Here is a 23660-nt window from a genome sequence, read left to right as displayed (position 1 = left end):
AAGAAAACTTCCCTAACCTAAAGAAAGAGGTGCCCATGAACATACAAGAAGCCTATAGAACTCCAAATGTACTGCACCAGAAAAGAAATTCTTCCTGTCACATATTAATCAAAACACCAAATGAACTAAACAAAGAAAGAATATTAAAAGCAGTAGGGAAAAATGTCAAGTAACATATAAAGGCAGACTTATAGAATTACACCAGACTTATCACCAGAGACTATGAAATCTAGAAGATCCTGGGCAGATGTCATATAGACCCTAAGAGAACACAAATGCCATCCCAGACTATTATACCAAGCAAAACTCTCAATTACCATAGAGGGAGAAAACAAGATATGCCATGACAAAACCAAATTTACACACTATCTTTACATAAATCCATCCCTACAAAGGAAAATAGATGGAAAATACTAACAAAAGAAGGGAAACTAGACTGTAGAAAAAGCAAGAAAGTAATCTTTCAACAAATCCAAAAGAAGATAGGCATACAAACCTAATGCCACCTCTAACAACAAAAATAACAGGAAGTAACAATCACTTTTTCTTAATGTCTCTTAACATCAATGGACTCAACTCACCAATAAAAAGACTTAGACTAACAGACTGGATATGTAAACAGGACCCAGCATTCTGCTGCATACAGGAAACATGCCTCAGTGACAAAGACAGACACTACCTCAGAGTAAAATGTTGGAAAATAATTTTCCAAACAAATGGTCCCTAGAAACAAGCTTGAGTAGCCATTCTAATATTGAACAAAATCGACTTTCAACTAAAATAACACACACAACTATGATTTTCATGAGAAGAAACTGATTTAGCAAGAGATGCATGGTTAAAACAAATAAATATGTTTAAGTAGAAGCCAAGAAGATTAGGATCCATATGAACACAGTACCCGTAGCATAGGTAACCTGAAGAAATGAAAAGAGAACCAAATACTCCAACTATTCACCTCAATATGTCAAATGACCCCTCCACAAAATAGTGTTAAAGTGGAAAAGACATGATATCAATCTGCATTTAGTAGCAGCAGATTCTAGTCAAAACATTCCAGGTCTCAAGTAAATTTGGAAATTTGAGTATATAATGTCCTCCAAGACTTTTGCAGTCCTGGGATTGAAGGAGGTCAGTCTTCAAGTTACCCATGCTTCCCAAACTAATTTGGAGTATCTACGGTATCTACCCTAGAATTGACTGGAGTAAATAGTTGGATGCTGAAAAATCTAGAAAAGAAAACCAAACAACAACATCATGTAACCATTTATAGTTATCAAATTACACCAAATTTTCAAATCACTCATAAAGATTGCATTTGTTTCTCCTCCAACTCCTTCACCCTTTCTAAGACAATCATATACAACCAATACCCATTCTAAGGTTGACTATATTAAGACTCAAAGGATTTAAGAGTTCTGAGATTCCTAACTATGGAAGAAGAGGACAGATGGGTTACAATGGAGGATTGAAAGTATGACTGAATTAAAAATCAATGAAGTAATAGAAATAGATGTATAAAAGTTGGGGCTTAGACAGATGTACTTAGCACTTAAAATGAGCAGAATGGATTAAAAGCAAACACTTATCCAGGACTAATTGGCTATTCTGGGTCTTTTGTTGTTCCATATCAATTTGAAGATCTTTCTTTCTATTTATGTGAAGAATGAGATAAGGATGTTGATTGTGATTTCATTGAATCAGTAAATAGTTTTGGTAGGAAGGTCTTTTTCACAATGTTAATTCTATCAAGATATATGCTTGGGAGGTCTTCAAAATCTAGTTTGTTTCTTTTGTTTGGTTGGTTGGTTTTATTTGTTGTTGTTGTTTTTCAAGACAGGGTTTCTCTGTGTAGCCCTGGCTGTCCTGGAACTCACTCTGTAGACCACGCTGACCTTGGACTCAGAAATCCACCTGTCTCTGCCTCCCAAGTGCTGGGATTAAAGGCGTGCACCACCACTGCCCGGCTCTAGTTTGTTTCTTAATTTCTTTCTTCACACATTTAAAGTTTTCATTGTAGAGGTTTTTACCTCTATTTTATGTATGTTCTAAATATTTTATTTTATTTGAGAAACTGGGAAGAGGAACGTGTCTATGATCTCTTTCTCAGCATGCTTGTTACTCATATGTATTAAGACTGGTAAATATTGTAAGTCAATTATGTATCATAACAATTTGCTGAAATTATTGATAATTTCTACAATTTTTCTAGTCAAATTTTGGCAACATTGGGAATAAGGTAATATAATCTTCAATTGAAAGTCAAAAAAAGAAGAAGAAAAATTAGCTAATTTGGCAAAAACAATTGAGTTCTCTTCTCTCAAAATTAAAAGAAATTCAAGACAATTGACAACCTGGAAAATATTATAAGAAATCATGCACACTGTATAAAGAATATGTTTTATTACATAACACATAACCATGCACATTTAACGCTAAAAAGCTAACAGATTCATCTCAAGTGAACAAAATTAGGAACAGGTAATTTTCAGAAGAAATACATAGCCAAAAGTACATGTAAAAATAAACTATAATTTAGAGAAACAAAAAACCCTGAGCCTAGGCTATTATTATCTACCTATGAACAGTTAAAGATAAAACATAAATTATAGTACTGAACCCTGATGGGTGAAACATGGGATTCATTCTCACATGGAAAGAGATGTAAATGAACACAACTTCTGTGGAGAGCAATTTGGCACCATGAACCAGAGCTTTAAAATATGCATTCTGTGTAACAAATATTTACGGAACACCTGCTTCTTGCCAACTTTCAAGGACCCAGGAAAAGAGCACATTTTTTAATATAAAAAATATCTTATATTCTCTGGCCTGATAATGATCAGAGGTACAGAAAAGAGTGATGTAAAATTCATTAATCAGGCTAGTATGTATAATCTCAAGGCAGTAGCGAGAGCTTATATATCTAATGAGAAGGTAGTTGGCTCAGTGGAGCAAAAGCACTACAAAAAAGCATGTTTCAGACTTCAATTGCTATGCTAGCATTTGAAAGTTTTGATGTAACAAAGAAATACTTGTGCCATAGCTATGAAGCTAAGAAAAGTATAATGCAAACTACTTCGTGTATAACATATCTGGTAGCAGTTACCAGGTATTTGTATAATTAAAAGTTTTTAATTTGCATTTTTCAGATTATCTACATATTTTTCAGAACCAGCACTGACACTCTTAAGCATAATATAGGAAACAATGTTCTGAAATGTATATGTAAATGTTTGGTATGAATGCATGTGCATGTGTGTTTGTGTGAATGTATATATGATGTGTATATAGTTAACATAACACAGATGTAACCATTTGTCTAACTTGTAATCCATGGAAATATTGGTTATAGATACTGAAGATAGATTTCAATCTTGTGCTTCTATCTGCCAACTGAGTCCTAAAGATCAGGTCAGATTCTGAAATAAATTACCAAAAATTACATGTTGGACTAAGCCTTAAGTTGGTCTCATCACATCCATTGTAAATGTAGGAAACCACACTATAGTGTATATTTCATTAAACATTACCTGGGAGTGCAGCAAAATTCTGTATGCTCTTTAAACTGTGACTGGAGCATTCTATATACTCAGAAATAAAAAGGTGTATCAAACTCAGATATTTTAAATACTGGATCCTCTCTATCAATACATTTTGTGCTATAGAAAGTAGAGTACTACTCAGCTATTTAAAACATTAACTTAATGAAAGTCTCAGGCAAATGGATGGAACTAGAAAATATCCTGAGTGAGGTAATATCACAAAAGAACACATATGATATGTGCTCACTGATAAGTGGATATTAGCCCAAAAGTTCAGAATACCCAAGATACAATTCACAGACCACATGAAGCTCACAAAATAGAAAGACCAAAGTGTGGATGCTTCAGTCCTTCTTAGAAGGGGGAAACAAAATACTCATGGGAGGAAGTATGGAGACAAAGTGTGGATCAGAGACTGAAGGAAAAGCCATCCAGAGACTACCCCACCTGGGGATCCATTCAATATACGGTCACCAAAGGCAGATGCTATTGTGGATGCCAAGAAGTGCATGCTGACAGGAACCTGATATAGCTGTCTCTTGGGAGGCTCTGCCAGAGCCTGGCAAATACAGAGGCGGATGCTTGCAGCCAACCATTGGACTGAGCGTGGGGTCCCCAATGGAGGAGTTAAAGAAAGGACTAAAGGAGCTGAAGGGGTTTGCAACCACATAGGAAGAACAACAATATCAACCAACCAGACCCCCAGAGCTCCCAGGTACTAAACCACCAACCAAAGAGTGCACATGGGTCAATCCATGGCTCTAGACACATATGTAACAGAAGATGGCCTTGTCTGACATCAATGGGCAGAAAGGCCCTTGGTCCTCTGAAGGCTGTAAGGGAATGTCAGAGCAGGGAGGTGGGAGTGGGTGGATGGGTGGGGGAGCACCCCCATAGAAGCAGGGGGAGGGGATGGAATGGGGGGGCTCCAGAGGGGAAACCAGGAAAGGGGATAACATTTAAAATGTAAATAAAGAAAATATCCAATAAAAGAAAAGAAAAAAGACAGGACAGGAATGAATAAAGGTGTCCAAATTAAAAAAAGAAAGAAAGAAAGAAAGAAAGAAAGAAAGAAAGAAAGAAAGAAAGAAAGAAAGTGAAATTTAAGCATCACAGGAATGCAGTAAAGCAAAAGGTATTCTTGAGTCAACCATCTTCATGTTCAAACAATAGAGTCATGATTTATTTGTAATTCCATTCTGCATCTATATTCAGTGTTGTACCTCAGTAATGAATTTGGCTTTCCAGACAACTTTGTGTTAGTGGTTTATAGGAGTCTCCTTTCAGAAGTGGCAGGTGGAATATTTGGAAGCTTATCTTCTTTTAACCATGGGAAACTGCCAAGGTTGAACAAAGTAAGAGGTTTTTTGGCAAAATGACTTAGAAGATCTGCCTCACTTTCTAGGTCCTTCTAGATATAAAAATAAAAGGAATCAGGTGTCTGCATTGACCCCACACTTGGAAACCCAAGAGTGGTCAGTATGCATTCCAGGAAATAGAACAAAATAATTCCTGATTTTCACAGGAGCAATCCCACTATAGTGCTAGGAGTATTGGCAGACAGGTTCTCTCTTTGAAACTTAAAACAACTCTATCTTAGTTGGGATCTCTATTGTTGTGATAAAACACTATTGTCAAAGCAACTTTTAGATAAAAGGGTTTGTTTCACCTATACTTCCAGGTTACAGTCTATCACTGAGAGAACTCAGGTCAGGAACTCAGCCAGGACAGGAGGGACCTGGAAGCAGGAGCAGATGCAGGGATAATGGAGGAGAGCTGCTTATTGATTTTCTCTCCACTGTTGACACAGTCTGCTTTCTTATCCAAGACCACCAGCCTAGGGATGTCACTACTCACAATGGACTGGAACCTTCCACATCAATCATCAAGTTAGAAAGTACTGTACAGGCTTGTCAGCAGCCTGATCTTGTGGAGGTATTTTCTCAATTGTAGTTCCCTCTCCTCTGATGATTCTAGCCTGGGTCAAGTTGATAGAACACCATTCAGCACAAATTCCATTGGGTCAAGATGGTCTTCCCTTCCCTTAACCATGGAAAATTGCCAAGGTTAAACAAAATAAGAAGTTTCTTTGGCAAAATGATTTAGAAGACCTGTCTCATTTTCTGGTTTCTTCTAGATATAAAAGTAAAAGGAATCAGGTGTCCCCATTGACCTCACACTTGGAAACCCAAGAATGGTAAGTATGCAAGAGTATTAGTTAGGGGCTGGAGAGATGGCTCAGAGGTTAAGAGCACTGACTGCTCTTCCAGAGGTCCTGACTTCTATTCCCAGCAACCACATGGTGGCTTACAACCATCTTTAATGAGATCTGGTGCCCTCTTCTGGTCTTCAGGCATATATGCAAGAGAATCCTTTATACATAATAAACAAATCTTTTAAAAAGAGAAAAAGAGTATTAGCTAGTTTCTGTTGCTGTGACCAAGACAACTTATGGAAGAATTAGTTTATTTTTCCTTATGGTTCCCTGGAGTTAGACTGTGTGATGGCAGGAAACCATAGCAACAAGCAGTAAATGGCCCCTGACACAGAAAGCAGAAAGCTTAACTCTGGAACCACAAGCAAGAAGCTGAAAGCAAATGACTTTAAACTATCAAATGCTACCTCTGGTGACATACTTCCTCCAACAAGGCCACACCTCTTTAACCTTCCCAAACAGTACCACCATCTGAGGCCCAGGTGTTCAGATATAGGAACCTACGGAGAACATTCTCATCTAAACCACCACAGCAAGGAGCCCTGGTTAATTTGCTTAAAATTTGCAATACCAGGAACAGGTGAAGAGGTTATTTCTATGTGGCTTATTCTATTTGGTTTGTGGAAACTGAGGATCAAAATTCTAGTGTATTAGTCAAAAATGAAGATCAAAGGAAAACAATCAATGCTAAACAGAATGATGGAGCATTATCAGCCACCAGAACCATGGGTACAAACGTTTTCATGCTTCTGTGATAATTAGGTGCTTCTACCCCTAACTTCAGGTTATATGTTCTATTGATACAGAATTTTTTGCTGCGCACTAACTCATGAAAGTGCAGTTATGATAAGAGTCAGACCTTATGGCACTAGCCCATAGGAACACCAAACCACCAAGTCTCCCTCTGTCCATCTCTTCATCCTCATCTCCTCTCAGAAGACATATGTTGCCAATATTTTTATAAGCAACCAAATGTAGTAATAAAGAGAAGCATCTTGTTCCCTTGAAGAGTAAGATGTGATTTTAAATATGGTTTATAGCACAATTTATTTAGCCATTATCCTACTGATGACAGTTGTTTTCAACATTTTCATCATTGTGAACAACAAAGCAAAGAATATTGGAGCATAAAACAAAGAGTTATTTTGTTTTAAATTATACCTATTTTCACTATATAAACAAAGCATGCATGTGATGGCTATGCTTGGTTGTCAACTTGACTACAGCTAAACTTAGCTAAAACTCAAGCTGCTGGGTACACCTTTGAGAGACTGTTTTTTGGATCCTTTGACGTGGGAAGACCCACCTTAAATCTGAGCTACACCTTCTGATGGCAGCCTATATAAAGGGCAAGAACCTATATAAAGGGCAAGGAAGAAGAAAGCTTTTGTTCTTTGCCTGCTTGTTTTCACTATTACTGGCAAGTTCATTCCTTTGCTGGTATTAAAGGCAACATCTTTGGGACTTCCAATTATCCTGAAGACCACCTAAGACATCCAACCTCATGGGTCGAACAACTGTTGAATTCTTGGACTTTCTATCAAGAGACAGCTATTGTTGAAATAGTAAGACCACAGACTTAAAGCACTATAATAAAATCCATTATATAGATGATTGGTAGATAGATGATGGATTCAACCTTTTAATTCTCTTTCTCTAGAGAACCCTGACTAAAATTTAAAAAAAAAAAAAGTTTTATTGGAGTGCAAAACCAAAACAAATCTGTGTTAGTATTCTTTTTACATCTAAGTGCTATTTTTTAAATTAAAGTTACTTATTTATTCACTTTACAACCCAATATTAGCCTTTATTCTCCTCAGTACCGCCTCTTGTAAGTCCCCTGAGAAGGGGAAGTGCCCCTCTGTGTGTCAACACTTCTATATGACATTCCCATGGGACTTGTTATGATTATGAAATATCTCACACAAGTTCTTACTTTTGAACACATGGCTGATAACACTGGGGCAAAGGTTGTGGGACATCTAGCCAACGGAGAGAACCTAGACAGGCATTCTAGAAGAGGAGTGTGGGAGCAGGAAGGGACATGTGAACTTGTTCTCTTTCTTCTGTAATTGGGATGCCCATGTTCTCTAGCCCTTGATGTGAAATTCTTCTGGTCAACAACTTTATTTTTCAGTACATACACAAACAGTCCTTTGGCTTCTTAAACCAGTGCACTTGGTCTCACCAGCCCTCCAGCTTGCAGACAGTCTATCATGCGGCTTTCAGTCTCTACCTTTGCATGAAACTGGTTCTCTAATAAATCTATCTCTATTTATGGATCTAGCATTGAGCCTAATGATTTCTTTCTCTGAAGAACTCTAATCCAGAAGAAATATCATCTCAAATATGCTTGTATACTTATCAGCATAGTTGTCTTTAAACATTTTCAAAACATTTATATTTTTAATTTTTGCACTAATTTTGACTGACTCAAGTGTTTATACTTAGTTTACACAGTGTACTGTTCCACATTTTAAGTCAGCACACAAAGGAAAGTTGGTTTAGAAAACAACACTTTTAACAGTCATTTCTGAAAGAAGCTAAGTCTTTTGAGTATGATGGAGATACTTTGATATTCTAGATGGAAAGGAAAACGAATTTTAATCTAGTGGGTTTTGCGTCATAAATGCTGTAAATATAGAATTGTTATAAAGATATAAATAGAAATGGAGGGCTAATAAACTGTGTAAACATATTCTGTTTTCCAAAGGACTAACATCTATAACACCTAAAGACTTCACATAAATATGAAAATCTTTCTAGTACATTCACTAGAAAAAATAACAAAAGGATATAAATGAACAATCCATACAAGAGAAATTATAACAGTCAACAAACATATTTTAAAATATGTAACATTCCTATACATGGGAGAAAGGCAGCATAAAATAAAACATTATTGTCTATCCAGCAAAGATGAGAAAGGATAATAATAACTGAGGGCAAAATCTCCATTCTCTTACCAACTGGTAGTTAGTGAGCAAATTCATTGAACTTTTTAGAGGAAAATTTGGCAGTTCACACCAAAACTCTGTCATAATTTTAATAGTGTATGTATTTATATAATACAATTATAAATTTAATATTTTTGATGTCATAATCTATCCAGGTGAAATTGGTGAGAATGAAGAAACATGGAAGTTTCCAGTATTTTTTGTCAAGAGTAAAGAAGTGACTGAGGGAACAAGCATGATGCTACACTCCTATCATCTCAGCACTAAGGGGTACTGAGGGGAGAGGGGCCAGAGTTCAGGAGCACTCTAGGCCACATAAGAAGAGTCTGCCTCCCTGCCAGGAGGTGGTGGCACACACCTTCAATCCCAGTGCTTGGGAGGCAGAGGCAAGCGGATCTCTGAGTTTGAGGCCAGTCTGGTCTACAGAGAGAATTCTAGAACAGCCAGGGCTATACAGAGAAACCCTGTCTCGAAAAAACAAAAAAAAGGGGGTGGGGGCTGCCTCAAAGGCAGTATGGAGGCTGTAGGAACGTGGTTAGAGGAATTGTGACATGTCTATGAAAATGGAACCCTGTGGTTGTAGTCATGAAACTCCACTACCACTGCTTGGACTTCTTACTCTAGATTAAAGCCCGGTTCACTACACCTCTTCTCAGGCTCTCGGCGGGGGGTGAGGTGGGAGGAGCTGCCATAACATGAGTATCATTTCCACGCTGGAATATAAGCTCAGTGTGCCTCTGTGTTCTCTTGAAGGCTTCAAAAACTAATGAACTCCTGACAATGATTTTACAGGTAAAATGCTAGCTTTGAAAGGCGCTATCTAAACTTTGAGCCTCATTCTGGAGCCTGGTGATGGTGAGTAGCATTATCTCAGGGTATCATCCATCCTTAACTAGGTAAGATACTTATTTCTAGGCAGCTGTCCACATGGTGTTGGTCCATGTTATCCTCACCGCAGACCTCATTGTCATCCCACATGACATCTAATACTTTCTTAAATGCATAGATATTCAATAACCTCTGTGGCTAATTGGGCCTATTAGCTAGAGCCAGCAGGCAAAGAAACAGAAAGGCTTTTATGTCCTATGCAAAGTGGGAAGCTGTCTTTCAGAAAAATAATCCACTGTGACCCATGAGAGGAGGAATTTGTCAAGCTCAAGCATAAAACGTCTCTTTTTCTATTCATAGAGAAGCAGTGAAGCCCTGAAGGCATTAGAAGTCTCTCTAATGAGGCCATTTTCAGAGCAATATGAAGGACATGGAGGCAGAATATTGTTTTCTTTAGCTGTTCTCCCGGGAGACTGCAGTTGCTAATCCACTGTCTGAAGAACCTGAGTCCTGCTTTCACTGCTATGGTAATGGCTTGCTGGCTCTCTTGTCAGTGACACTTAATATTTTATAGTCTATTATTCTTTAATTATTAGTGTTACATCGATATTTACAAATATATATTGTGCTGGATAGTTTTATGTCAACTTGACACAAGCTAATAAAGTCATTTGAGAGGAAGGAACCTCAATTAAGAAAATGCTTCTGTGTCTGGAGAGATGGCTCAGCAGTTAAGAGCATTGGCTGTTTTTCCAGAGGTCTTGAGTTCAATTCCCAGCACCCACATGGTGGCTCATAACCATCTATCAATGGATCTGGTGCCCTCTTCTGGCGTGCAGGTTTACATGCAAAGAAGCACTCATACATTTAAATAATTAATTAGACTAAAATGATTTAAAAAAAAAAAAAAGAAAGAAAGAAGAAAAGTAGATGCTTCCATATGGGCAGCAGGCAAGCCCATAGAGCATTTTCCTAATTTAGTGATTGATGGGGGAGGGCTCAGCCTATTGTGCATACTTTCATCTCTGGGCTGGTAGTCCTGGGTTCTATAAGAAAACAGAGCCATAAAGAACAAATCAGTGGGCTAGTGAGATGACTCAGTGGATAAGAGCACTGACTGCTCTTCCCAAGGTGCTAAGTTCAAATCCTACCAACCACATGGTGGCTCACAACCATCTGTAATGAGTTCTGACACCCTCTTCTGGTGCATCTAAAGACAGCTACAGCTACAGTGTACTTACATATAATAATAAATAAAACTTTGCACTGGAGCGAGTGGGGCTGGAGTGAACAGAGGTCCTGAGTTCAATTCCCAGCAACCACATGATGGCTCACAACCATCTGTACAGCTACAGTGTGCTCATATACATAAAATAAATAAATCTTTAAAATGCAAACCAGTAAGCAGCACCCCTTTATGACCTCTGAATTAGTTCCTGTCTCCGGGTTCTTTTGCTCCTTGAGTTTCTATTCTGACTTCCTTTGATGATGCACAGTGATATGGATGCTAAGCCAAATAAACACCTCCCACCCAAGTTGCTTTGGCCATGGTGTTTTCTCATGGGAGAGCTGGTCCAGACCCTCCCCAGACACTGCACTGCTCTCCTCAGTTGATGGCTTCCGGCACGGATGCAGGTGGAGAAAAACTTGTCTTCCCTGGAAGTAGGGGCTGGCCACTAGCAGTTTGATCATGCTCCTCCATAAATGACATGAATGGACTTGCTTTTTCATTTTTGTTCGGGAGGGAGGTCACAGGGGATTGGAGGCAGACTTGAGAATACTGGGAGGTGAGTGTTATTGGGGTGCATGATGTGAGTTATATGTGGTTATTTTCCAAATAACCAATCAATAAATAAATATTTTTAAAAAGAAAAGTCATTGAGCATTGAGAGCCCAAAGAGCTTTTCTGTAGGAAAATGAAAACTAACAATGTTGGAAGCAATGCAAATGATGTTTCTAAGGCTTCAGAGGAAAGTTTAAAGATTATTTGGGCCATTTGTTATTTTTAATTAAGATACTGTGGTTCTGTTAGATAGGGCTGAAGAATTAGCCATAATTAACAAGAGACCCCACTCAAGTAAAACATTTACTTTACTGAGACATTTGATGTTGATTAGCAGGAGCTGAGAAATTAGAAGAGACCAGCATCGTTGATGTGAAATCTTCTGGGGAGTGTTTCCTGGGGGTCAGCGCACAGAAGCTGTGTTTCAGAGGTGGCCAGAGTTGAACCTCAGGCTGAGAGCCAAACTTGGTTGTCGAAGAGTCACCCAGGTGGAACTGGTTTTGAGGACATGAAAGGAGTTATGGAGAGCAATTGCAGCTTAGTACTGTGCGAGGGCAGAGAGGGCCATTTGTGGAGCTGCAGCCTCGGGAGCAGTTGAAGAAGAGCAGAACTGAAGGAGTCTTGCAGAGAGGTTGAGGCTAGGCACCATGAAGTGAACCTGAGAGAGGCTATTGATGAAAGTGCAGCCCAACTGTAACAGAAGATATCAGCATTTTTGGAGATGCCAGTACCATGGGACAACTACCAAGAGCATCAGCAGGAGTGGTGTGGAGTCTGCTCAAATGTAGACAGACTGTGTATATTGCAGAGGGAGGATCTGGAGAAGTGACCCAAGCCATTTGGAGGAGCCCAGATTGTGAATAAACCCCAGATACTGAACACTGTGCTATTTTCACAGTTAGAGGAGTTTTGTTTTGCTTTAATTGGATTGTGACTGCATCCTGGTTCTTCCTTTTTAAAATTAAAAAAAAAAAGTATTTAACTTAATTTTTATTTTTTAGGAGCCCACATTGAAAATTTTTGAACTTGCGAAAGAGATTTCTACTTTTCTCCTTTAAAGAGTTTGGTCTAAACTTTCAATGTGCTTTAATTTGTAAAGACTATAAGACTTTTAAAGGTAATGTTTTTAATGTAAGATCTTGAGGATGAGTGAGAAAAGGCTAGTTGTGATTTAACGGTGATGTGTTTGTGTGTCCAGTTGACAAGGGGTCAGTTGTGATGGGTCGTTTTATTTCAGCTTGGCACAAGCTAATAGAGTCATCTGAGAGGATGGCACCTCAATTAAGAAAATGCCTCCATGTTGCAGGAAACCCTGCAGGGGGATTTTGTTAATTGGTGATTAATGGAGGTGGGCCCAGCCTATTACAGGTGGTGAGATCCTTGGGCTGGTGGTCCTGAGTTCTATAAGAAAGCAGACTGAACAAGCCATAGGAAGCAAGCCAGTAAGCAGCACTCCTCCATGGCCTCTGCATCAGCTCCTGCCTCCCAGCTCATGCCCTGATTGAGTTCCTGTACTGACTTGCTTTGATTATGAACAGTGATATGGAAGTGTAAGATTAAAAGAAAATGCTTTCTTTTCCAAGTTTCTTTGGTCATGACATAGCATCACAGCAATAGAAACCCTAGTTAGGGATATGTATTTGTGTGTGTGTGTGTGTGTGTGTGTCTGTGTGTGTGTGTGTACATATATATATATGAATATATACACATACATATACATATATCTATTGTATGTATATATGTGTATATACACACACATATATATATATATCCCTACACACACATACATACATATATGTATATCTATATATGCAACCATATTTTGGAGATTTTATAGATACAGATTCCTTGTTATAAATAGAAAATACTATCTCCGAGCAGACATCCTGGCAGCCACCAGAAATTAAGATGTACTTTATGAATGTTATCCGGACATCACAAAGGGCTCCAAGTTTGCCTCCTTATTTCTACTTTCTTCATTGTGTCTATCATTCTGTTTCTAGAACACTTAACATGATCCAGACCTTCAATGTCTCCCACGTGCTTGCAAGAGGAAGCCCAGTTAGACCTAAATTAATGATCTTCTTTTTCAGCTCCTGCCAGGTGACATCCATAAATTCTTCTCCCCACACTTGACAATAAATTAGCCAGCCTTTCTCAGAAAGACAAGTGCTTTTGCTGTCTCTCTTAGGATGATTTTTCTACGAAACAGACTCTGAGGTGACGACACTGGAAGACTCTCCCAAGAGTTAGTTGAAGATAATATTGATAAAAGAGTGCATTTACTATCTACTGTTATGTAAAATGCTGCCTTAAAAGCCTTTACCTTCAAGCAATAAACATTCATTATTTCACAAAGATTCTGAGGATATGTAAGGGCAGTTTAGCCACGTGGTTCTGCATCATAGGGATGCAGCGAAGCTGTCAGACACAGGAGGATTCACATTCAATATTACTACATGGGTGTCAGCCACACTCAGCCCTTCACCACACAGGCCTTTTAATAACACCCATTTGACAAGCGTCTGCCTTTCCTTAGAATGAATGTCAGGGAGAGGGAGGGAGAGGGGGTATGAAGATTAATGCCACAATGTTTCTACAAACCAATTTAAAAGGTGACATCTCCCAGCACTTGCTGTAATCTACACACTAGAATGAGTCCTAAGTACATCCCACATAAGTAGAAGACATAATCTCTGTCTCTGGTGGGAAAGAGTGCCAATGAACTTGTGTATGCGCCTTTAAAGCTGTGGCAGAGGGAGGGAAACAGCAATGGGAAAAGCTAAAGGGCGGTCCTCTCTCACATCTGACCTAGGGCAGCCCTGGAACTTGGGCGGTGCTTTGGAAACATCCTCAATAGAGGCAAGAGGACCATGGTAACTTCTCTTGCCATGGAAGGTGACAGACCCTTTGGGAGCGGATGTGACTTTCCAGTGGGCACTCTTTAGTAGACGACCATTTTTAAAGTATCCCCACTGGGAGGTGGAGCAGCCAGCACCCCCAGCAAACATGGGTGCCTTGACTCCAAAGGGAGATTTGAAGCCACATTACATCACCCCTAAACTCACTCTATGGCTGTTGAATTGGCTTGCCTTAACATCTGTGTGGAAGAAGAGGCAGAAAGATAGAGGAGCCAGAGACAGTGAGTTACCTCAAGGAAACAGTGTTTTCAAGAGACAGTGGGGCAGAGACTGACAACATGTACAAGACTTGTACAAACTCATGCCAGACAAAAGCCCCGCATGGGGTCAGGGAGGAGGCACAGAGTTTCACCCCCAGTCAAGAAGCTATTTGCAATTGATAACTGCTGGGAAAGGGGAAAATTGTTGTCTTCAATGAAGTGGCACTGGTATATCAATCATATTCCAGGACAGGCCCCACACTAATGAATAGCTGGTCAGAACAAAACAACTCCACAGAGATTTTATCATTTTACTTATTTGTGTGTGTGCGTGTGCGTGTGCGTGTGTGTGTGTGTGTGTGTGTGTGTGTGTTTTCATGGTGGGCTTTGTTTTGATTTTATTAGGAGAGAAATTGATTGGATAGAGAGGTGGAGGAGAATCTGGGAGGAGTTGGGGGAATGGAAAGGATTATGATCAAATATAATGTATAACATCTCAAATATTAAATAAAATCATGGAAATTTTTCAAAAATTAAGCTAGCTTTATCTGACAATGACTCCACCAGAATTCCAATTAATTCATTTTCTTGGGAAAAATTGCAAAACTTAGCTTAATTCAGTTGTCAGGGCCACAACTCTTCCCCATCATTATCCTGTATTTTCTTTCAAATCCTTCCTAGCCTCAAACCAACCAACAGGCAGATGGTCATTTACCTGAAAGAGTTCCCACAAACTACCATCCCTGAAGGGTATGAGCCTCTCTGCATCATATTCTTCTGAGGCTGGAATCATATTCTCTTACATTTCCAGTGACAATCAGAGAAAAGACATAAAGACATCTCCTGAGCCCCTTGGCTACCAAACAAATCTCTGTCTGGCGTGACAGCAGCTTTATCTCCTGGAATATAAAGCTCACTCCAGCCAATTAGTAACTATTCCTTTCCTTGACACAAAAAAATCAGAGGTGATCAGACGAAAAGATAGAGGGATTCTTACTGTCTCTTGGTGGAAGCATTACCAGGCTGAAAGCCCGAATCTCAAAACACACAGTCCTGTATTTGCCCCACAGTTTATAACATGTGAACTATATCTGCGATGGACACACCAGCTGAGGTTGTGTGTTTTACCTTATAAGAAGCTGCTCCATCGAGGCAGGGTTCAGCAGTGTCTCCTCCAGAAGTCTAAAGGAGGTTACCTGAATGATGGCTCTACTTGGCAACACCAATGGATGCCCTGATTCCTGACCCTCCACTTTCACAGCTAATGAGCTGGCCTGAGTCCATCTATTTTCTTCTTCCTTGGTGCTTCCACTCATGGGCCCATCATGTCACCAGTGGAATAGCCAATGTCACAAAGGACCACATTGACCCAAGTCATTCTGTCCACTTGGTTATGGGAAGTGAGGTTTCAAAGCAACAACAGAAACAAAGACAAACAAGCAAAACCCAGTCATGCCTTTGTAGGTTTGACTAAATTAGAACATCAGAATAGTGGACAGGTGGAATGTTCCGGACCCAGAGCCAAATTATTATGAATTTTTCTTTAGTTTCTTTATCACTTCATTATCACTTCTGTGTCTGGTGTAGCATCCTTTCAACTATCAGGTAAGACTGTTGGAATATATTAATGTAATAGGGTGCTACCATCCCCAAACCCAAAAAAGTATAAATAAACACCCAATATATATAGCAGGGATTTTTGTACTTTTCTGTAAACACAGCTACCTGGTCTTTCCACTTATCTATTTGACAAATTCCCTGGTTAATGGGATTTTATGGTTCTCTGACTGTAAACTTGGAATATCTGCTTCCACTTTGAAGCATGTCATTAAGAGCAAGCTGAATCTGTGTTCCAGGCCCAAGGTCACTCATCTTTGGCTCTGGATACATGACCTCTTATTCCCTTTGAGGTGTGGGCTGGTCTGCATCCACACTTTTTTGTGATTGTGCTACAGAAGGTGGTTTCTGTACAAGACAGAAAACAACACAGCATGCGTATTCTGTCAGTCCAGGACACGAGTGGGCCCTTCTCATACTTAACCTTTAAGCCTTGTCGTCTCAAACCCCTGACCAACTTAGCAACACTACTCCCTTTGCTGATGAATAGTGTGTGAGTGTGTGTGTGTGTGTGTGTGTGTGTGTGTGTGTGTGTGTATGGTGTCGATGTCAAGGTGTGAGTCGTGTCAGTATGTGTGTATGTGGGGGTATGTGTACGTGTGTGTGTGTGTGTGTGGTGTGGTTTCAGTGTCAGTGTTTATGTGTATGTGATACCAATGTATGTATGTGTGGGGGTGGGGGGAGTGCTCATGGGTATGTCTCTATCTACAAAAAGTGACTAGGATCACTGCCCAAATGTGTGGCCCTTTGATTCCACTCTGTAAGATTATTAGATGAGTCCTTTTTTGTTTGTTTGTTTGCTAGTCATGTATGATCTGTCCATGTGAATGTGCTGGCACCATAGGTAGGCGCTGAAGGAGAGGATTTCTTGCCAGGACATCAGTCATGTGCTCAGTTCCTTTATCACCTGTTTACAATTAGACCTATGTTTAATTGTACTTATGAGGCTTTTGTCCTACAGAAGATAGATATTGGACCTGCCTAGCCGGGTTATTTGGGAGTGTGATGGACCCACATCATGATAAGTACATGTGACTCCATGATTAGGTTAAATCCCATTGTCCGGAGCTTATTTCCTACCAAGAAGCCAGGAGTTTGGGAGAAGTTTTTTTTTCTCATAGTATGCACATCTCTGTGTTAATATAGACTATTGAAAATGAAAGCTCTGATGAAGAAGGCAGGCCTTGTTCAGACTTCTATGGGTAGATGTTGATTTTCTTAGTAGACTGGTAGGTTTCTCCTGGTATAATTTGTCCTCAGATGTTTCTCTGATGCTTGAAGGTTGGAAGGGACATATGGGCCAAGCAGCTGGGTTTTTAGTCTGCATCCTGGATCTGCTGGGGTCCATTAAATTGGAATCCACTTGAAACTGGCATCCTTCCCTGTCGTCCAGTATGTGAGGTTGAGAGCTCTGGGAACTGTTGGAGAAGCTTGTAGAATCTCACAAAGACCTGCCAGTGGCTGGGCTCCTTTTCAAAAGAACAAAGGTGAGGTCTCTGTGCCTAAGAGTATCCCACAGGTACACAAATCACAGGGTTCCCCAATTTTCACAGATATGGAAGTCTCTGGAATCTTTGTTGAATTTTCCCCACCTCAGAAACCCCTTGTTCTTGCTATGTTAGCCCAATTTGCATAACATCTTCAGAACAGTAGGCGGACTTGGTATTGCCACATGCTGTCCAGGTAGCTGAGAAGTCACTCACATCTCTGGATCCATGCTATCCTTTATGGGAAGAATTGGGCTGGTTCCTCAGATTTCTATTGTTCATTTACACAATGGCAAGAAAGAGCCCCTGACTTTCACGTCTTTCTATAAACTGATGACTAATCTCTCTTGACCTTTTATTGAATTTCTCCATGCATCATTTTTATGTAGCAAGTGACATCCAATTCCATAGTCATTATAATTACTACTTCCCTGGTGCCTCTCAAAGGTTTGACATGTTACACCTGCCAGAGCGTTCTGTTCTACACGAACTGTACCCCAGGTCACCAATTGCAAAAACTTAATCATTTCACTGTTACTATGCAATGCACTGAGGACTCTCATCCCTGTCCCCATATGGAGCAATGGAGTTACCATTGCCAGCCAGATTGTAGATGGCCAAGATCCAAAATCCCATTTGGAGTTCTGCCTCCTTAGGCCACTTTTGGCACTGACTCACTTAGATCAGGAAGCACACTATGATTTTGACTTTGCCTATCTTTTGCCTATAGAACTATTAAAGACTAAGGAATTTGACATGTATTGAAACTCTTTCAAACTACTGATAAAGGAAGTATAAATTCTATTTACAAATAACAGCTATGTCAAAACTTGATGCCCACACCTAAATAAATCATTACTAAAAATCATCCAGGAATGGGGCAAGAGAGCACTGTCATATGGCTTAGTTGCACTAACCCTGGAGTTCAGGGTCACTTCAGTGTTGAGAGAATTGTCACATTGGAACATATTAATTGGCAAAAGAATAACATGACTTCTGGAAGGCATTTAATAAAATCTGGTGATTATCTTTACTAACAAGCAAACAGTCTCCTAATTAAATAAGAAGACCGCATTCTTACTAGTGTTAGATATCGCAGACAAATGAGTAAGTTTCCTATTTAAAGGAGAAATCATGACAAGGCAAGCATGTCTGCAGGTCCTACTGTTCTCTGTCACCATTTTGTCAGCCTCAGTCATTGCATTTAAACTTCAGAAGAGGGATAATTTTAAATTAGAGAAAAATGGTGAGATTTCTATGGACCCAATAGAACATTCTCTCTCTATTGGGAAATCCTAAAATAATACACTGGAAAGTAAATCCAGAACTAGAATTCAGCAAGCTTTGTGAGTATACTAACACAAAAGCCCACAGTCTGCTTCTACACATATAGCCCAAACTAAAATAGGGATGTATGGAGAGCAGAAAGGAAACCTATAGTGGATAGAAAAAATGTCATATTCGGGTTATATTATATTCAAATGCTACACGAGAATATGAAGATGTATTTTCTACTTGGAGATAAAGATTTGCAACACATTTTAACTCATGAAAAATAGATAGCCAAAGGAGTTTCTGAATAATGAATCATGAATTGTTTAAAGCTTATTCTAAAATTCAAATAAAAATAAGGAAATAAATACTCAGAATATGAATCATGGGAAGCTATTCCAACCAGATATTAAGGTATATTTCATGGTACCATCCATCCCCTAAATGCAAGACACCATAAAACAGAAGAGAGAGCTAGAAAGTAAATCCAGATATTGCTGAGAACTGGTATACAAGCAGAACTCTGCATGTGATCAGGAGAAGATCAATTATCTATTGATTAGAGGGTCAATTAAGAAACCTCTGTCTGAATGTGTGTATGTGTGTGTGTGTATGTGTGTGTATTGTTTTTAACCTATACTAAATAAAAATCACATTGTTTACAAAGCCAAAATACAAATGATTTATGAACAAAATGGCAGTGATTTCCTTAATCTGAAAGTCAGTGGTTGCAATTTCCTTAATACATAAAAAGACCTGATGAATCAGGTTGATAATGCAGTGGTGAAAACCACAGGAAATGACAGAGAGGGACATGAACAGAAGGTTATGAAACAGTCATTTGAAACAATGTTCGGCCTCTTCACAGTAACAGAAGTACAAATTAACCTACAATGAAAGTCTGGTTTTTCCTATTGCTACTGGTAACAAATTTTAAGAAAGTCAGGAAAAGCAATCCACCAAGCGACATGGAAGTGGGGTGGCGCTAATACAGAGGCATGCTGAGTCTAAATTAAAGTTAACAATACCCATGGTCACTGACTCAGAAAAGCAATGCTAAAATTCATCTTTAATGGTGATAGATATGCAAAATGACATGGATGGTAAGCATATGAACTGCTTACACTAGTTAAACAGTATAATTATTGATTGTGTAGTGAGGGCTGATTCTACAAATGAGGATTTATCTGTAAACAGAAAACTATACCAGCTCTCCAAAGGAACCATTGTTTATGCTGATGCTGTTGAAGAGGGCGCCTGCTCCTTCTGGTCTCTGCCTCTAGTTTCAGTCTGAGTTCTTGGACTCCTCTCTCCCCCAAAAGAGAAGAATTCACAGGAGACTGAGGCATAGGCCAGCCAGTTAGTTAGAGCAAGCAAGCAAGAATGCACTCTCCAGGATAAAAAAAGATGGAGCTGAGCAGCAAGGTCAAAGAAGATGGGGCTGAGCAGCAAGGTCAGAGAAGATGGGGCTGAGCAGCAAGGTCAGAGAAGATGGGGCTGAGCAGCAAGGTCAGAGAAGATGGGGCTGAGCAGCAAGGTCAGAGAAGATGGGGCTGAGCAGCAAGGTCAGAGAAGATGGGGCTGAGCAGTAAGGTCAGAGAAGATGGGGCTGAGCAGCAAGGTCAGAGAAGATGGGGCTGAGCAGCAAGGTCAAAGAAGATGGGGCTGAGCAGCAAGGTCAAAGAAGATGGGCTGAGCAGCAAGGTTAGAGAAGATGGGCTGAGCAGCAAGGTCAGAGAAGATGGGCTGAGCAGCAAGGTCAGAGAAGATGGGCTGAGCAGCAAGGTCAGAGCAGATGGGCTGAGCAGCAAGGTCAGAGAAGATGGGCTGAGCAGTAAGGTTAGAGAAGATGGGCTGAGCAGCAAGGTCAGAGCAGATGGGCTGAGCAGTAAGGTTAGAGAAGATGGGCTGAGCAGCAAGGTCAGAGAAGATGGGCTGAGCAGCAAGGTCAAGTCCTAGCACACGAGGCTTGTAGACAGCTCTCCTCTCTCTGTTGTTACTCCCTGTGTTTGCTCCTAGAATTTGAATACCCTAGTAAGAATGTGTTCTTCTTAGACACCCGCTTTACCTAGAATTTAGAATGTTACATGGAGATGCAAAAAATGCAAGAGGAAAGAACACAAAGTTGACTGGGTAGGGAGGTGGGAAGGATCTTGGAGGAGTTGGGGAGGGGAAAGAATATGATCAAATGTACTGTCTAAAACTTTTTAAATAAAAATACACAAAAAATTATTCTTCTTAGAAAATGAGAAAAAAGTACATGAAAGGGTTTAAGTACCTCAAAATTGAAAAGTCTACTTAGGGGAAGTCCCTGAAGCTGCTCTGAACTGACCTCCATACCTCATTATCTACCACTGCTCCAATCTGGATATTGATCACTAGTTGACCAGCACAATTATTTTTATATAGTTTCAGGGCCCTAAGTGGGCCTAGCCATTGTTCTTCATGTCCTATTAGGAGAGACTCTGCTGGTAAAGCCCTCCTAAAGCTAACCTGCCTAACAATAGGATCTCCAATATACACTGTTAATTGACAAAAATTAGGATGTGTGGTGAGGTATGTCATTTGGGTAGAATAAGAATTTAAAACTCAGCAGCAGGCTGTTGAGACAGTTCAGTAGGTAAAGAGCACTTGAGGCTAAGCACAAAGAGCCGGGTTCATTGTTTAGAAACCACAGGGGAAGGAGAGAGCAATCATCTGTAGATTTTCCTCTGACCTCTATCCATGTGTAGTGGCACCTGTGCCCTCTCTCTCTGTCTCTGTCTCTGTCTCTGTCTCTGTCTCTGTCTCTGTCTCTGTCTCTGTCTCTCTCTCTCTCTCTCTCTCTCTCTCTCTCTCTCTCTCTCTGTCTGTCTCTCTGTTTCTGTCTCTGTCTCTCTCTCTCTTACAACACGCACGCGCGCGCACACACACACACTAAATATTGCATCATTTTTCCCAATCAACTGAAAGAATACACATGAAGCCAGTAAGAGTGATGGTCTCTGGGAAAGGAAGCCTGATCAGTGGTAAGTTGAGGGAAATAGTCTTTATTTTTAAGTTTTCTTTCATACAATATAGTAGGTACTTAGAATGCTTTCATTAAAAATAAATATTAAATTGAAGCTGCTGGACTCCGGGTTTTTTTTTTCTTCTAAGTAGCAATGCGGGAAGCTGGAGTCAAGTAGAAAGCAAAAGATGGGAGTAAGTTAAACCTGTTGTTCTCCTCCAGGCTAGACACGCATTTGCAAAGAGAGCACACTGCAGGCTGAAAAGACCCTTTTGTTTACTTGCTCCCAAATAGAAAATGATGCCTTCAACTATCCCTCCAACTGTAAACACCATCAGCTGCTCTCAAAATATTTTCTGAGTAAATGCCTCTTCTACCTTCTGGCATTGAGGCAGAGCGTTTTTCAAAGCAGCTGGGAATCCAGTTAGCACAGTACTGGATTAGTAAATGATGGCAAAGCTTCTATTCAGGAGACAACGCACAGGAGAAGAGAGCAACTAACAAGAGAAACTGCGAGAAGTCCTTCCCTGAGGCCAACAAACCCACTGGGGATTAGAAGGGGCAAAAGCTCTGCTGTGTTACAGGGAGCTCAGCAACGTACCTGAGGCTTCTTGTCTTCAAGGAATATGAAGTTAAGATAAGGACAGAAGAAATAAAATATTGGGTAAAAGATTATTGCATGACAATCTTAAATGTAACAATAAGAACCATTTTGAAGAGCAAAGATTTAAAACAAGTAAGTGGGCCCCAAGAGTAGACTCGTCAAAAGTAAGCCTTGTACTGAAACTATTTTGTGCAAGATAAATATAATACTGGCATCAAAACACAGCAGTCAGCCAAGAGCTCACCAGAATGTCTCCAGAAGAGAAACAGGTGTATAGAGCTGACATTCTCAGGCCTCTCTTCCAACAGAATGAAATAAGCAATGTGCACATCTCAACATTATAAAATCCTTTCCACCTTAAATATCAGCCAGCCTGAGCCTGGGGAGGCAGAGTTTAGCTATGCTTTCCCTGCAAGAACGAGGGCTTGAATTTGGATCTCCAGCACCTATGTAAAGAAAAACAAATAAACAAACAAACAAAACAAAACAAAACAAACAACAGATCTTTGCTATCTGGGTACTGGAGAATGGAGGTGAGTCAGACAGATCCTGAAAGATCACTGATCTTTGGATCACTGGATTGACCACCCAACCAGCCAACCCAAACCAGGGGAGAGCTTCCAAATTCAGTGAGAGCCTGCCTCAAGACACTAAGGCAGAGCATAATAGAGGGTATCTGGAGTCCCACTCTAGCATTCATGTATATGGACCACACATATATACAACACACGCATACACATACACACACACACACTCACACATATACACATACATACACACACACACATATACACATACACACACACATACACATACACACACATACACACATACACACATACACACATACACACACACACATACACATACACACACACGCGCACACACACACACATACACACACATATACACATACACACACATGCACACATATACACATACACACACATACACACACACATATACACATACACACACGCGCTCACACACACACATACACATATACACATACACACACACACATACACACACATATACACATACACACACACATATACACATACACACATGCACACACACACATATACACATACACACACACATACACACACATATACACATATACACATACACACACATACACACACATATACACATATACACATATACACATACACACACATACACACACATATACACATACACACACACATACACACACATATACACATACACACACAC

General features: G+C 39.9%; 1 long non-coding RNA gene across 1 annotated transcript in view; it reads right to left on the bottom strand.

Moving 5' to 3' along the window:
• Nucleotides 1–15736, bottom strand: part of LOC116091048 — a 46245-nt gene extending 30509 nt beyond the window's left edge. The window contains exon 1 of the long non-coding RNA XR_004118918.1: nucleotides 15578–15736. This is a non-coding gene — a long non-coding RNA (uncharacterized LOC116091048). The remainder of the gene's footprint in view (nucleotides 1–15577) is intronic.
• Nucleotides 15737–23660: the final 7924 nt, after the last annotated feature.

Source organism: Mastomys coucha, unplaced genomic scaffold (genome assembly GCF_008632895.1).
Source record: "Mastomys coucha isolate ucsf_1 unplaced genomic scaffold, UCSF_Mcou_1 pScaffold15, whole genome shotgun sequence".
In the NCBI taxonomy this organism is placed as follows: domain Eukaryota; kingdom Metazoa; phylum Chordata; class Mammalia; order Rodentia; family Muridae; genus Mastomys; species Mastomys coucha.
Note: the sequence above shows the minus strand (reverse complement) of the source record. Positions and strands in the feature narration are given on the sequence as shown.